Here is a 15616-nt window from a genome sequence, read left to right as displayed (position 1 = left end):
TGGTGCTGCGGCACTGAACAGCAGCATCCTCTCTCCTCCCCTCCCCTCCCCTCCCCTCCCCGGTGGCAGACGGTACAGTACAAAAGGACTGATAGCCGTCCTCGTCATCAACCCATGAGTGCTCCTGGCCGTCCTCAGGTGAGATCGGCCGGGAGTGCCTGGGTAAAAATAGGAATGACTCCCGGTCATTCCCAGCAGATGGCACAGATCGGCTGGTAATTGTCCTCATCATAGCAACTGGGGGCTGAGTTCCATCAGCCCCCCCCCGCCCCTTTCATGTCTAAAGAAAAGTTTCTGTACTGCCTGGACTATCATAGCAACTGGAGGCTGCCTCCCCCTCATTTTATCTCACTAAAAACTCAGTGTTTCTTATTCCTGCATTCTTTATTACTTCATCACACAAATGGGGGGACACCGCCACGGTAGCCCAGGAAGGTTTTGGGAGGAGGGAAGCAACAGGTGGGGTTGTTGCAGGGGCACCCCCTATCAGGGCCAGCGCTATCATTTAGGCAGCCTAGGCAATCGCCTAGGGCGCCAGAATAATTGGTGGGCGCCGTTCCGCCGGAGGGGGCAGCAGGCGGCTCCGGTGGAGCTGCCGCAGTCATGCCTGCAGACGGTCGGCTCCTCACGCGGCTCCAGTGGACCGCCCGCAGGCATGACTGCGGCAGCTCCACCGGACCCGCAGGACCAGCGCGCAGGGTGCCAAAATTGCCAGCCGCCTAGGGCGCTCAAACCCCTAGCACCGGTCCTGCCCCCCATGAATGTCATGCAGCTCATCATTTCTGCGGGATCTGACATGGAGCGGCTGTGCTTTCTGGTTCTCTGATACACTGGTTCTCTAGTACATTTGCCCCATATTCTAGGCAGGACTGTCTCTATTTTTAGATAAAACATAAAGGAGGGAATGACCCAGGGAGTCATTCCCATTTTTGTTTTTGCGCCCCCGGCCGACTTCAGTGAAGGCAAGCCAGGAGCACCCATGACAGGAGCAGACAGTACAGAACGACTGGTAACCGTCTCTGCTACCTTGCAAAGGCAAATGAATGCTGCTGTGTAGCGCTGCATTACCGCCTCTGTCAGCGGCATTCAGTACACATACGGTGACAGTGACAAAAGGCAAACCAGGCTCCATGGTTGCCATGCTATGGCATCTGTCAGGGCAATCCAAGGAAAAAGGGCGCGAAACGATTGTCTGCTGTTGCTTTCACGGAGGAAGGATTGAGTGACAACATTTACCCAGAATCACCCGCGACACTGTTTTTGCACCATCATGCATTGAGATCTCAACCCAGAATTTCAATGGCCGGGTGAGACTGCGGGAACTATAGGATAGCTACGGGATAGCTACCCACAGTGCAACACTCCAGAAATTGACACTAGCCTCGGTACATGGACGCAGACCACCGAATTAATGTGCTTAGTGTGGCTGCATGCACTCGACTTTATACAATCTGTTTTACAAAACCGGTTTATGTAAAATTGGAATAATCCTGTAGTGCAGACATACCCTAAAATGCATTTTCCTTCCTACTCCCACAACCCTAGCAATAAGAACTAGCTCTAATTTGGCCTTTAGGTCAGATGGTATTGCTAGTTCCTTCAACTCTGCATCAAACAAGATCCCTTGCTCTGAGCTGTCTGGAATCCCGTCTGAACTCTGCAGCTGGAACCATGTCTACAAAACTTGCTTTTGAGTTTCCCCTAGATTACAACCAGGCACCCTCAGGGCTTGTCTACATCAGAAAGTTGCAGCGCTGGTGAGGGAGTTACAGCGCTGCAACTTAGGAGGTGTACACATCTGCAGGGCACCACCAGCGCTGCAACTCCCTGTTTGCAGCGCTGGCCGTACTCCCGTTTTGTCTCGGGTGTAGAGGATCCAGCGCTGGTGATCCAGCGCTGGTAATCAAGTATAGACACTTACCAGCGCTTTTCTTGACCTCCATGGAATAAGCAGGTATCCCAGCATCACCGAGGAAGCCTCTGGTAATCAAACTGGTCTCCTTCCCCAGCTTGCTCTCGCGTTCCCCGAACCCCGAGCAAGCAGGTCTCCTTCCCTGAGGTTTGCTGGGTGGTTCCGGGAACGCGAGAGCAAACCGCGGCAAAGCTGGTCTCCTTCCCCGGTTTGCTATCGCGTTCCCCGAACAAGCAGGTCTCCTTCCCTGCGGTTTGCTGGGTGGTTCCGGGAACGCGAGAGCAAACCGCGGCGAAGCTGGTCTCCTTTCCCGGTTTGCTCTCGCGTTCCCAGAACCCCCGAGCAAGCAGGTCTCCTTCCCTGCGGTTTGCTGGGTGGTTCCGGGAACGCGAGAGCAAACCGCGGCGAAGCTGGTCTCCTTTCCCGGTTTGCTCTCGCGTTCCCCGAGCAAGCAGGTCTCCTTCCCTGCGGTTTGCAGGGTGGTTCGGGGAACGCGAGAGCAAACCGCGGCGAAGCTGTTCTCCTTTCCCGGTTTGCTCTCGCGTTCCCCGAACCCCCCTTGAAGCCGCCCAACAGCGCTGCAGTGTGGCCACATCTAACACCACTTGCAGCGCTGGTTGCTGTAAGTGTGGCCACTCTGCAGCGCTGGCCCTATACAGCTGTACTAATACAGCTGTAACAACCAGCGCTGCAAAATTTTAGATGTACACATGGCCTCAGAGGCTGGCAATGCCCTTAGCTGTGTGAACCTCCACTGCCCCAGCTCTCTTCCCGTTCTTGCCTTAGGCTGCAACTTCTGTGACCCTGTTTAGAAACAAAAGAAGTTCTTCATGACAGATTATTGCTCCTTTGTGTAGAGATTACCAGCAGAGACAGCCGCATGAGTTGAGCAAAGAGTGGGAAGTCTATGCTGGAGTAGGGAGTGAGGGCGAGCACCTGGCTTATTCCATCCATCTCTCCATGACACAGACTTCAGCTCCCAAGTGTCACAGATTAAACTTTTCCTCCAGTTATCGCCAGCTTCACAGTTGCTGAGCTGGCTTTGGCTAAGAAGTGAGGCACAAGTGTATGTATCCGTCAGCTTTCACTGCTGGATGGTGTCAAGTGTCCTGAAAGAAGGAATGAGCGGGAGGAGGCTGGGAGCGTTCACTGGGACTGTCAAGTGCTCTGTTCCTTTTCGGCAACTGCCAAGCTCATGCCAGCTTCTTGTTTGTGGTAGGTAAAATTCTAGTTTTGAGCCATAGAGTCCTAACTCCCCTGGTCCCGGCCCCTGTGGAAGGTGATGCAGTATGCTGCATCACTGTCTCTAGAGGTGCAAGCTTTAGTTCACTTGTAAATTGCTCTGAGCAAAACCCTTTGATGGGTAGAACAGATGTTTCCACTTCAATGCACATGAGGCTTAAACAGCCTTTGGCTGCCTTTGCAATCTGTCTTTCAGCACTGGCTAACTACTCCTGCTGGGAGGCTGGCCTTTTGCTTGCTTGCTACAGAAATTCCTGGCAGGAGGAATGGTGGAGAAAAGGAAGCCCTAAAGCAAACTCTAAAGGGTCTCTATTTCCCCAAAGGCTCCAGTTGCCACCCTAATTCCAGCAAAATCTCAGCAGGAAATATTGTCACTGCACAGCTGGGGCTGTTCTCCAGGGTGTAAGTAGGGTGACCAGACAGCGAATGTGAAAAATTGGGATGGGGGTAGCGGGTAATAGGAGCCTATATGAGAAAAAAACCCCAAATTGGGACCGTCCCTGTAAAATCACAGCATCTGATCACCCTAGGTGTAAGGGGTGTGGTGTGTTGTTGGCATAGGCAAAAGGCAATTGCTTTTTTTGTGTGCCCGCATAAGTGAAAAGCCAGGCAGCATTTTGTGAGGAAGCCTTGAAGGGGACTTTGTGTATGTGAGATGGCAACTGCTGGAAGTTTGAAGCAGCTGATCGCTTTTAAGCAAAGGTTAGAATTAGGCGTAGTTCTATTCCAAGGGCAGCTCTTACGTGTGAAACTCATTTGACCAAAGAGGGCTAGAAATCCCATTCCCCATTGTTATGTTTCACAGCGCGCTCGCACACACACACACACAAACTTGGATTGAACAGATTCTCCTGCTGGAAGGTTGCACCAGAACACTGCTTTTGTTAGAATTCAGAACGCACAAGAACCCCCAAACAGAGACACAGCTCCCTACAGCAGAGGGGTACAACTTGCTCAGCCTTCCTGTAGACTGTCTGGCTGCGGATTTGCTGGAACACTTTGCTATGGAGCCCTGTAACCTACATGCAAGATCAGGGAAGCCTTCTCCCAGCTCCTAAAGTGATAGCTTGCAATTTCAACAGTCCTCCATATACCAAACCACCACACATCCCCAGGGTTGGAGGTCTGAAAGACCTCAAAATGCCTGACTTAGACTTTGCACAAGAGTTGCTACATTGCTGTAATTACATGCGCGCAAGCTCCTACTTCAGCTATGCTGCACCAGCGTAAAATGGATTTACTCTGGGGCAGTTGGCTTTGGTAATTTACTAGTGCGAGGTGCATTAGTGTATGCTCAACTTTCACATCAGAGTCCTGCATCTGTCTACATCTATGCTATGAGCTAGGGATGTGATTTTCCTCGTTTGTGTACACGTAAATAGCAGTGTAGCAGTAGGAGCACTGGGTGGTGGCAGTGGAGGCCTGGCTGAACTGTGCTGTGTACAAATCTGCCTGAAACTAGTGGGTATGTGCTCAGCACAGCTGTGCCGTTGCTGCTGCAGCCTATGCCACTATTGCTACGTTGCGATTTATGCTCCATCTAGCTTGCTTGTATGTGTATGTGAGCAGGGGAATCATAGACTATATAAGAGGTTTGCACCCTTCTTGTATCCATGTAGTTACACCACTGCAGATGTCTCTTATGCAGGTTGGACCTCCTAGGCATCCTTCATTAAACCTGCTTTGAGCAAAACACACTCTACATCTAGGGAATATCTGGAATGTAGTCATGGGTAGGTCATTAAATTTTTATATAAATCTTCTTAGGGCCAGCAGTAGATAAAACTGTAGCTGACTAAAATATTTCTTGTGCTAAAAACAGAGGCATTTCTTGCTGTTTACACTGACCTGGGGCTCTTATGTTTCCTGATGCCAGTCGCTGACTCTGAAGCTAGAAGCTTTGTTTGATGCATTGCTGTATATATGCCAAAAGTATTGCCACTCTCTGAAAAGGAACCAAAATGCCTCTTTAGCTTTTAATGGCTTGTGAAGTGGAGGGGGACAAGGACATAGGAGGCACCAGTCTGTTTTGTGTAGCTGTACAAAACAAACTGATCTAAGCAAAAGAAGGCAGGTGGAAACACATCCCTCACAATAGTGTGACACCTCATGGTCAAGTTGATGACTTTCCCTGTGTCTCAACTCCCGAAAGTGATGTCTAGGCCATAGGAATTCCTACACTGGATGAGAGCAGTGCCTCATCTGGTCATGTATCTGTCTAATCCTTGCAGCTGTATCAGAGGAAGGTGCCAGGTTCCCTACAGCTGGGAGGTAATCAGGCTAGTGTGGAAGTCTTACTCCCAGTAGTTAAAAGCTGGCTTATATACTGAAGCATCTGGGTTCATATCACTTCCAATGCGCTTAATTTTTTTTAAAAAGATCCTTGCTATTAGAACTCTGAATATTCTTGTTTATCCATGTAAATATCCAATTCTTTTTTTGAATTCCACTAAATCCTTGGTCTCAGTGATACCATGTGGGAATGGAGTTCACGGACCGATTCTGGCAGAATGGAAGTGATATCTTTCATCATTTTCAAATTTGCCACCTTTCAGTTTCATAGATTTTGAGGGGTGGGGGACGACGACACATTTGTGTCATGAGATCTACTTTCTGTATCTCCCTCTCAGAGTTCTGCATGCTTTTTGGACAGCTCTCTTCTGGAGCAATCTGTCTTCTCAGTAGGAATACCTCCCCGCCCATGCTGTGTATTGGAACAATAGGAGAGCAAAGAAAGATGCATTGCTTGGTCTTATTGACTGTAGTGGATATTTAAAAGGGATTCATTATAAAACTGAGGGGGAATGAACTGCTCAAAGAACCCAAATAGCTTGTGAAGCTTCAGGAAAAGCAAGTGAAGTTGAGACTAAGTCCATGGGATTCTTAAAGTGTTAAGTGTGTACTTCATGCTCCTACACAACCTGAAACCTGCCTGGTCTTGGGATCCCTCTTATGCTGTTCTTCTATGCTTAGAGAGAAGCTTTAATCAAACCCTAGTCTCTAGTTTGACCTTTAAACAGGGGAAATATCCGTGTGGAAGAGTCATTAACTTCAAGATGGAGAAGTAATTTGGGATGCTGGAATGATGGCACAGAATCAGCTGTTCCGTGAAGAAGAATGAGCTAAGGGAACTTGATACTTGTGTTGCTGCAGCTGGTCGCTAAGGGAAAGCTTTGCTTTAGTATTTTTCTTGGGCTCAGGGAAAGACTGAGGCAGCATCACCTCTAGCATCTGAACGATGACTCCTAGGGACGAGCTGACTGCACTGAAATGCATCTCGATCTGCCAGGGTAACATGATTTGTTCAGGACCCTTGCTGCTGTGTAGGGTCTCCTGCCTGTTGCCAATCGTCTCATGTGACAGTAACAGAGCAGCAGAATCCAGAGGCCTTGAGAGTGATTTGATGTCTTCTCAGACGTTCTAGGCTCTCATTCTGGGTTGTAAGCAGTTCCTGTACACTGGCTGAGCCAGCATATAGGGGTTGTAAACCCAGGAGGAACACTCAAAGGATACACGGGGGAGGAAGCATCTTGTACTGACTGTCTGTAGCCCTGATGATCACTCTCACTATCTGCTATAGTAAGCTTGTCCTTTGTTCTGTTTTTCTTTTACAGCGGAGTTTGGTCTTGGCTAGATGCAACCCTGTACTCAACGCTGATGCTTCCTCTGCTATAAGGGAGATCACTGAAGGATGTCTTTCTCCCAGTCCCTGGTGGTTAACTTCTCTCTGCTCCAGAACAGCCTGGCTGTATCCTCGGGTGGGAGCATCACCCCACGCTGCTTTCATGAGGATGAAAGGAACATAATCAGCTGGCTATTGTTCCTCATTTTAACTTTCTAAATGACTCTTTACTGTTTTGTATTTGGCTCCTCTGCGCCCTTCTGTTTCCATGCTGGAGATGGGAGGCCATTACTTTGGCCCTCTCTAATCTCTCGAACATACAAAGAGAAGGATCTGCCAATTTGCTTAATCAAGCAGGGGGTAGAAGGTGTCTCAATAACCAATGAGAAACCTTCAGCTACTTCCTCTTTGGGAATAGGAGGGATAAAGCTGAACAGAAAAAGATTAATGGGTACGGTGGGGAAGCAGGGGAATGCTCAACAGAGGAGGCTAGTGGACTGATTCTTAGAACCACCTCTACTCAGGCCTCCAATCCGGTGGAGCCACAACTGTATTGGCAATCTAGACCATGTCATGTATATCAAAGAACCACCATGTTCTTCTGTAAGTGGGGATAACTTACCCCGTTTGTTTTTCCATCTCTTCACCTGTGCCTCTTCTGCTGTGAACTTTAATATGAGGTGGGGAAAACCTATGACTGACCCTCTCCTCTGTCTTTGTGTGGATGTCCAGGCCAAGATAGTCTATTCCAGTTGAATACAAGATTCCAATCCAGACTTTTCTAATTCTACAGATGTTTCCATACTGAGGTGGTCCCTTCACCTGTCAATCACAATGCCAGTCTCTTCCAGACTGATTGTCCCATGTGAACAGTGGTAGCTCAGACTTGGGGTTTGAGCCCATGCAGTAGCTCTTGCCTTTTTTGATCTCCACTGATGAGTCTGAGGGTTCCTTACCCATTTTTACATGCTCAAACCCACTGAGCTAATCTTTTTAACATGAGCTCCAGTGGAGCTGTGTGAAGTATTCCCATCAACCTTGGCCTGTGCTCCTGTCTGTGGACTGTGTTGGTGCAGCTTGGAAACCAGCAATCTTCACCCCTTTTCTTCACTCACTGGAGCTGCCTAGGCAGAAGGGTGTTCTGGGGAGGTAGGGGCTTGTTGTAGTGCTGGGGAAAAGCCCTGGAGATTAGTAATCCTCAGGCCTCCTCAGTAACAGACAGGATTTGGTTTGAGCCCAGTCCCTGCAAACCAACTCTCTTGGGTCAATTTGTAAACTCCTTCATGTCCTCTAGCCCACAGTCTTTGGCACATCCCTGATCTCTCATTAAAAAATGTTTCTGTTCTTCCCCCTGCAGCTTGTTTCTGTTCTCCTCAGATAGGAACCCCTGGCTTATGGGGCCTCTCTCATCCCTCAGTTTGCTTTCTGCTTTAATTGATTCTGTCCTGGATTTATTTTTTTGTGTGAGCATTTAATAAAATGTCTGAGGAAGATTATTGTAACAATTGTGGCTCTGAGGGTTTCACTAATGGTCAAAATGGTCCAGTTCATATAACAGTTATTTCCAAAGTCTCCACCTGCCTGGCTACGGCAACATGTTGGGAGAAGCAAAATTTCCCAGGTTCTCTGAAATAGAGAGAGCAGGAGCCCAGCAAATACTAGAAGGTTTAGGAAAAGATCCTGCCACTGAAGTTTTCTGTGGTAGGAGCATTTCTGACTTTCACTGGCAGTGGGGAACTGGGTGAGTAAAATCTGTAAATGATCAAATCCCATTTAGGGATTGGATAAAAGACTGTCTCTGTAGCATAGAGAATTGCTTTCTTAAAAATGAGACCTCCTAGAAGGAGCAGAAAGCAAAGCTGGTTATCTGTCATGATCAGTTCTTTGGCTGAAATGCAGAAATTTAACTGTGTGTAAATCTAATTTTGGAAAATGTTGTTGCCACTAGTATGCTAAGCCTAGAGCTGGGTGCACATCACTTCACAGAAAGCCAGCGCAGCAATGAAGGACAGAATGAGGCTGGTATAGGTAAATGCCCTGGCTGTCCGTATTTGTAACCATCTGAAGATAATGTTGACAAACCCACTACAAAGGCCACTATGCCAAAGCTAATCAGTCTTAGCAGTCCTACTTCCCCTGGCAGTTTCTGTACCACCCTCTGTATGTACAGGCAGAAGCCATGCAGTGCTATCCTTACCTATGCTATCCAGTAATGGCTGGAAAAAGGCCAGTGTCCTCTTCAGTTATGTTGTCTGTTTGCAGTACCTCCACAGAAGCCTGAAACTAAAGTCTTTCCAGCATTGTCTTAGCCAAAACTTTTTTTTTAAATCTGGAGAAGGGACTGCTCTGCCCTGACACACCTGTATTCTTTTATTAAAGCTCAGAATTAAGATGCTGCTTTCATCAGAGCACTGAATTTAGGTCTAGGAATCAAGCTGGCACCTGGCCCAACATTCAATTCTATTTTGGAGTGGTAGGGAAGCAGGGAGACATCTTTTACGTGCCAGCACCATGGATTTCTTAGCAAAACTCTGAAAGATATCTGTGTGACATGAGCTCTCTTTAGCAAAAGTTACTCTCTGGCATATTCACCTTCCCTCCCACACAGATTCACAAAGGTACTAACTGCCACTGGGATCACTGGAAGTTAGTTCCCAATGACCCCTGTGAATCTGGGCTGTGGAGTCTTGGGTCAAGTCACAACTGGTCTCCGTAGAAACAACTGTCATGGTCAAGGTGCTGGCTTCAATGGAGGAATGAACAGACTTCATAGCTGCTTCTGTAACCTGCACACCTTCTGGGTGTGGTGTTGTGTCCCACTTGTAACGCCAACAGACCCCAGGCAGGATCGAACCAGGGACCTCTGTAGCTTAGGGCATGAGCCTCTAGGGCATGAGCCAAAAGCCAACAGTCCTTTAGCTCATGTGGTAGAGGCTCAGGCACTAAGCTCCGCAGGCCCCAGGTTTGATCGTGCCTGCTGACGACTGGGGTCTGTTGGCATTACGAGTGGGGCATTTTATCTCTCTCTTGCTCTCTTAAGCGATCTTGATGCCACCAGATGGGCCAGAACACCACACCCAGAAACTGTGTGAGTTACACTTCCTCTAGAGCATTTCCATCTCTAGTGATGGGGAGGGAGAAAGAAGATCCAGGAGAAATTGGGCCTGAATACGCTCTGGTTGCTTTCAGGAGCTACTTGAAACTGGGAATTTTTCCATACTTCATTTAACTTTCATACTCGCTAGAACTCCTCTCCCCAGGGCTGCAGTATGGACATGCACCTTACATTGGTAGTGGTGGAAGGCAACTACCAAGGTCACTGAGAGGTTGGCAAAGGACTTGAAGGCCGATGGGGAAGGTCTATAATGTTCTATGCGATCCTGATGTGAAACTCGGTGAGGCCCAAGAAGCTGCCTAAGACTACCAGACCTGTACAGTAGCGAGTGAATGGAAGCAGGCTGGGAAAGCTGGTATTGTTAGCATCAGAGCAAAGAATGCCCTACCACACTCTGCACTCTCCTCCTCACATCTCACCCCTGCACACACTCCCCCTCCCCGGGGTAAAAAGTAACTTAAAGGACTTGCCTGTATGCCGGAGTCCTGAGCAGGGATGGGGCCTCAACCGGAAGAGGCAGGGAGCCCTAGGGCCTTTAAATCACCTCAGAGCTACCAGCTGCAGAGGCAACTGGGAGCCATGAGGCTCTGGCAGAACTCCGGGCCCTTTAAATCACCACGGGAGCCCTGGGCCCTTTAAAGTGCTGCCAGAGCTCTAGCAGCAGGGATCAAGCCCAGCTGCTGGAACTCCTGTGGTGATTTAAAGGGCCCACAGCTCCCTGCAGCAGCTGGAGTCCTAGGCCCTTTAAATCACAGCCAGAGAAGCCAGTCCAGTCCAGCATGGCATACCAGCTTACTTTCATCTCTACCCCTCCCTCCCCCCAAGAAAATCCTAAGCGAAGCAGACCCATTGGGCATATTCTGTTGGGCTGTAATTTCAAGAGTGCTTGGATGAGGGCCAGAATAGCTCCTCTTCCATGTGCAAACCAAGCTTGCACTCAGATTTCATGCTGGCCCATTTTCACTGCTTTGGGTCTAGATTCTGCTACCTTACCCATGTTGCGAAGTACCATAGGTAGTGACTGGTCCCTACTGACTTCTATTGGAATAATGGTGACAGACTGGGCCCTTCTGTTGCATCTACCTCTGTTCCATAAAATGAAATTGCTCCCCATCTAGCTAGATGTTAATATAGCCTTCGTCACTGTAGCAGCTGAGATCCTCACAGACATTAATTAATTCATCCTGACGACCCCAGTGATGTAGCAGAGTAGCATCCCCTTCAAGTCAGTCAGTTAATCTGTGCTGGGAGCTGAATTGAGATAGCTCAGGTCTTTGTCTTGCACTTAAGGCACAGAACTATCCTTCCTCCTGTTGTGCAGCTTTAACATTTCCAAGCAAGATTCCCCTGGAATGCTGTCAGTGAGGCTTGAATCAAACCCTAGGCTCTGCCACACCTGGAATGTGATTCCTCCAGATCTGAATGGTGGACTGAGCAGGTGAGTGTAATGAAAAGGATACTGATCACTTTTTTTTTTACTAAAACACATCCACTTCAGTGCCGCTTTTTTGAAACAAATCTAGCACTTTTGGTGAGCAATGCTAAAATAACAAGTGTGTGTGATTTAAAAATTGCACTGAAATGTGTTTTAGTTTTAGCCTTTATAGCAGTGTTTAAAATGATAGACTAACAAGCCAATTAAAAGAATTTGAGAAAATCCTCAAGTATTCACTATTTCCAGGGCTTGCTCTGCTTAAAGACTGAAGGCTGGATTTGAACTAGCTTCTGTTTCTAGCTGTAAAATAATTGTAGGTGCAGTTTTGTGACTGCACGTATGCATGCCCACAATTTACATGGTGAAGAGTCTGACTGAAAGCCCCTTGAAATAGACAGATTCCCACTGACTTCAATGGGTTTTGTATCAGGCCATTAGTGAACAGCCAAAAGCAGAGGAATTAGGTAGATTTTGAAGTTTAAAAAACCTCCCACAATTAGTTAATTAAAAAAAAAATTGCACGTGTACCCTCTGGAAATAGAAGCTGGTGTCTGAAAATCTGGTCAGAATGTCAGGTTTTCCTCCTTGGAAATATTAGTGGAATTCCCACAGATAATGGACTAGTACTGGATAAGTGTTCTGAAAACTCTCAGAGCAAGTATACTGACATATCATCCTCTTTTGTTGGGTTTAAGAATCTAAGTACCACCAGTGGAATAAACTTTTTTCATCCTAGCTGTATAAAGAGTGGGTCTGACATTGGCCAAAAACATATATAATAAAGAATTCATAGAATTTTAAGGCTAGAAGAGACCACTGTCATCTAGTCTGATCACCTGGATCACACAGGGTTTAGAACTTCACCGAGTGACTCTTGCCTTGAGATCACGAAAGGTGGTATGAATAACTGTGGTTGAGCTGGAGCATACCTTTCAGAAAGACATCCAACCTTTGTTTAAAAACTGCAAGTGATTTTTAATGCTAAACAGTTTAAACTCTATTTTCTCTCTTTAAAGAACAGGGTAAAATAAAAGACAGAGGGAAAACTTGTCACTCCAATCCAGGTCTCTGGCATGCATGCACGAATGGTTACAGATTACACAAGAATGAAAACAACTCTTCATCCCACAGTGTAATCAGATGTTTTATGAGGTTTGTAAAAACCTTGGGTCATTCTAGTTGATGTCCATCTTCTTAATGTTGCCTAACTCTGCACTGCCAGGTTTTGTCCAGAAATAGCAGTAATGAAGTCTGTCTCTGTGTTATTTCTGGTTTTAATAAAACCAGCAACTATTAAACATCAAGTCCAAGATTTAAGACAGTTATGGCATTGACTTCAATGTGAACAGGATTAGGCCCAGTTTGAATAAAGCATCCCTTGCAAGTTTCGAGTCTAACTTCTACACCAAAGAAGTTTGGATAAGCTTCAGACAAATATGTGACCTTTCCATTCCAAACTGAAACATCAAGATTGCTGGAAGTTTGCCAGTCACTCAGCACTGGCTGGAATGTGAGAATACCCCTAAATGGCTATTCCACTGCTGATCCTTCAACTTGTGCTCCTCATCTCTGGTTTACATAGGACAATGTTTTAGAAATTGGATCTAGCATTCTTCCTGTTGCTCGCCTGGAATTCATGCTCAACACTGGGTTGTGGTGATCAATTTATAAATGCACAGAACTAGATCTTCAGCTGATATAAATCAGCATAGCTTCACTGAAGTAAATAAACCTATGCTGAGGATCTGGCTCATGGATTTTAAGGCTACAAGTATCTTATATGACTACCTGCATAACACAGGCCATAGAGTTTCACCCTGTGATTCTTGCATTGAATCCAATAATTTATGGTTGAACTAGAGTATATCTTTTGGAAAGACATCGAGCTTTGATTTAAAGACATCAAGTGTTGGAGAATGTACCACATTTACTGGTTAAATACCTTCATTATTACCAACGTAAGTCATCATATTTCCATTTTGAATTTCAACTTGAGTTCAACTTCCAGCTGGTGCATCTCATAACACCTTTATCTGCTATATTAAAAAGCCCTCTAATATCAGAGATCTTCTCCCAGTGTGAGAACTCACAGATTGTGATCAAGTTTCTTCTTAATAGTGTCTTATATAAGAACAGAGATTCTGGGTCAGAGCAATGGTCCATCTAGCCCAGTGTCCTGTCTTCTGACAGTGGCCAATGCCTGGTGCTTCAGAGGGAATGAACAGAATAAGCAATCACTGAGTGATCCTTTCTCTGTCATCCATTCCCTGCTCCTGGCAGTCAGAGGCTAGGGACACCCAGAACATGGGGTTGCATCCCTGACCAGCTTGGCTAATAGCTATTGATGGATCTATCCTCCATGAATTTATCTAATTCTTTTTGGACCCCTGTTATTGTTTTGGCCTTCGCAACATCCCCTAGCAACAAGTTTCACAGGTTGACTGTGCATTGTATGAAATATTTCTTTTAGTTTGTTTTAAATCTGCTGCCTATTAATTTCACTGGGTGGCTCCTGGTTCTTGTGTTATATGAAGGAGTAAACAATACTCACTTTCTTCACACCATTTATGACCTCCATCATATTCTCCCCTTAGTTGTCTCTTTTCCAAACTGAAAGTCCCAGTCTGTTTAATCTCTCCTCATATGGAAGCTGTTCCATACCCTTGATGATTTTTGTTGTTCTTCTCTGTACTTTTTTGCAATTCTAATGAATCTTTTTTGAGATGGGGCAACCAGAACTGCACGCAATATTCAAGGTGTAGGCATACCATGGATTTATATAGAGTTAAATTATGATATTTAGTGTCTTATTATCTATCCCTTTCCTAAAGGTTCCTAACATTCTGTTGGTTTTTTTGACTGCTGCTGCACATTGAGCAGACATTTGCAGAGAACTATCCACGATGACTCCAAGATCTTTCTTGAGTGGTAGCAGCTAATTTAGACCCCATCGTTCTTTAGAAAAAATAATCTTAACTATATATAATGTACATTTACTTTGCATTTTTCACCATTTAATTTCAGCTGCCATTTTTTTGTCCAGTCACTGAGTTTTGTGAGATCCCCTTTTTAACTCTTCCCAGTCTGCTTTGGCCTCAACTATCTTGAGTAATTTTGTATCATCTGCAAATACTTTACTGTTTACCCCTTTTTCCAGATGATTTATGAATATGTTGAACAACACTGGTCCCAGTACAGACCCCTGGGGGACACAACTATTTACCTCTCTCCGTTCTGAAAACTGACAATTTGTTTCCTGTCTTTTAACCAGTTATTGATCCATGAGCAGACTTTCCCTCTTATCTCATGACTGCTTACTTTGCTTAAGGACCCTTTCAAAGGCTTTCTGAAAGTCCAAATCTACTGGAAAAGCAGCAAAGAATCCTGTGGCACCTTATAGACTAACAGACGTTTTGGAGCGTGAGCTTTCATGGGTGAATACCCACTTCCTCAGATGCATGTAGTGGAAATTTCCAGGGGCAGGTATATATATGCTAGCAAGCAAGCTAGAGATAACGAGGTCAGTTCAATCAGGGAGGATGAGGCCCTGTTCTAGCAGTTGAGGTGTGAAAACCAAGAGAGGAGAAACTGGTTCTGTAGTTGGCAAGCCATTCACAGTCTTTGTTCAATCCTGAGCTGATGGTGTCAAATTTGCAGATGAACTGAAGCTCAGCAGTTTCTCTTTGAAGTCTGGTCCTGAAGTTTTTTTGCTGCAGGATGGCCACCTTAAGATCTGCTATAGTGTGGCCAGGGAGGTTGAAGTGCTCTCCTACAGGTTTTTGTATATTGCCATTCCTAATGTCTGATTTGTGTCCATTTATCCTTTTCCGTAGAGACTGTCCAGTTTGGCCGATGTACATAGCAGAGGGGCATTGCTGGCATATGATGGCGTATATTACATTGGTGGATGTGCAGGTGAATGAACCAGTGATAAGAGGACAAGAATGATTCAGAAATCTACTGGATCACCCTTGTCCACATGTTTGTTGACCCCCTTCAGTGGATTTTAATAGATTTGTGAGGCATGATTTCCCTTTACAAAAGCCATTTTGACTCTTCTTCAACAAATCGTGTTCATCTATGTGTCTGATAAGTCTGTTCTTTACTGCTTACAATGGTGTGTAGCCGATCCGCGACTAAGAGCAGCAAATATCTTCAGTGGCCAGTGATGGGACACTAGATGGGAAAGTCTCTGAGTTACTACAGTGAATTCTTTCCCAGGCGTCTGGCTGGTGGGTCTTGCTCACATGTTCAGGGTCTAACTGATTGGCATATTTGGGATCAGGAGGG

General features: G+C 46.1%; 2 protein-coding genes across 5 annotated transcripts in view; one reads left to right on the top strand and one right to left on the bottom strand.

The window, feature by feature from the left end:
* The window catches only part of LSP1 (lymphocyte specific protein 1), an 89228-nt gene extending 80947 nt beyond the window's left edge, over positions 1 to 8281 (top strand). For all 3 annotated transcript variants that reach the window (XM_030560591.1, XM_030560589.1, XM_030560590.1), the window contains one exon: positions 6769 to 8281. The gene's annotated coding sequence lies outside the window, so the exon portion shown is untranslated. The remainder of the gene's footprint in view (positions 1 to 6768) is intronic.
* Positions 1 to 15616, bottom strand: part of LOC115650512 (proline-rich protein 33-like) — a 34232-nt gene that overhangs the window by 6350 nt on the left and 12266 nt on the right. The gene's annotated exons all lie outside the window — the stretch shown is intronic.

The sequence above is a fragment of the Gopherus evgoodei genome, chromosome 4, assembly GCF_007399415.2.
Source record: "Gopherus evgoodei ecotype Sinaloan lineage chromosome 4, rGopEvg1_v1.p, whole genome shotgun sequence".
In the NCBI taxonomy this organism is placed as follows: domain Eukaryota; kingdom Metazoa; phylum Chordata; order Testudines; family Testudinidae; genus Gopherus; species Gopherus evgoodei.
The sequence above is the reverse complement of the archived record's forward strand: the minus strand, read 5'-3'. Positions and strand labels throughout refer to the sequence as shown.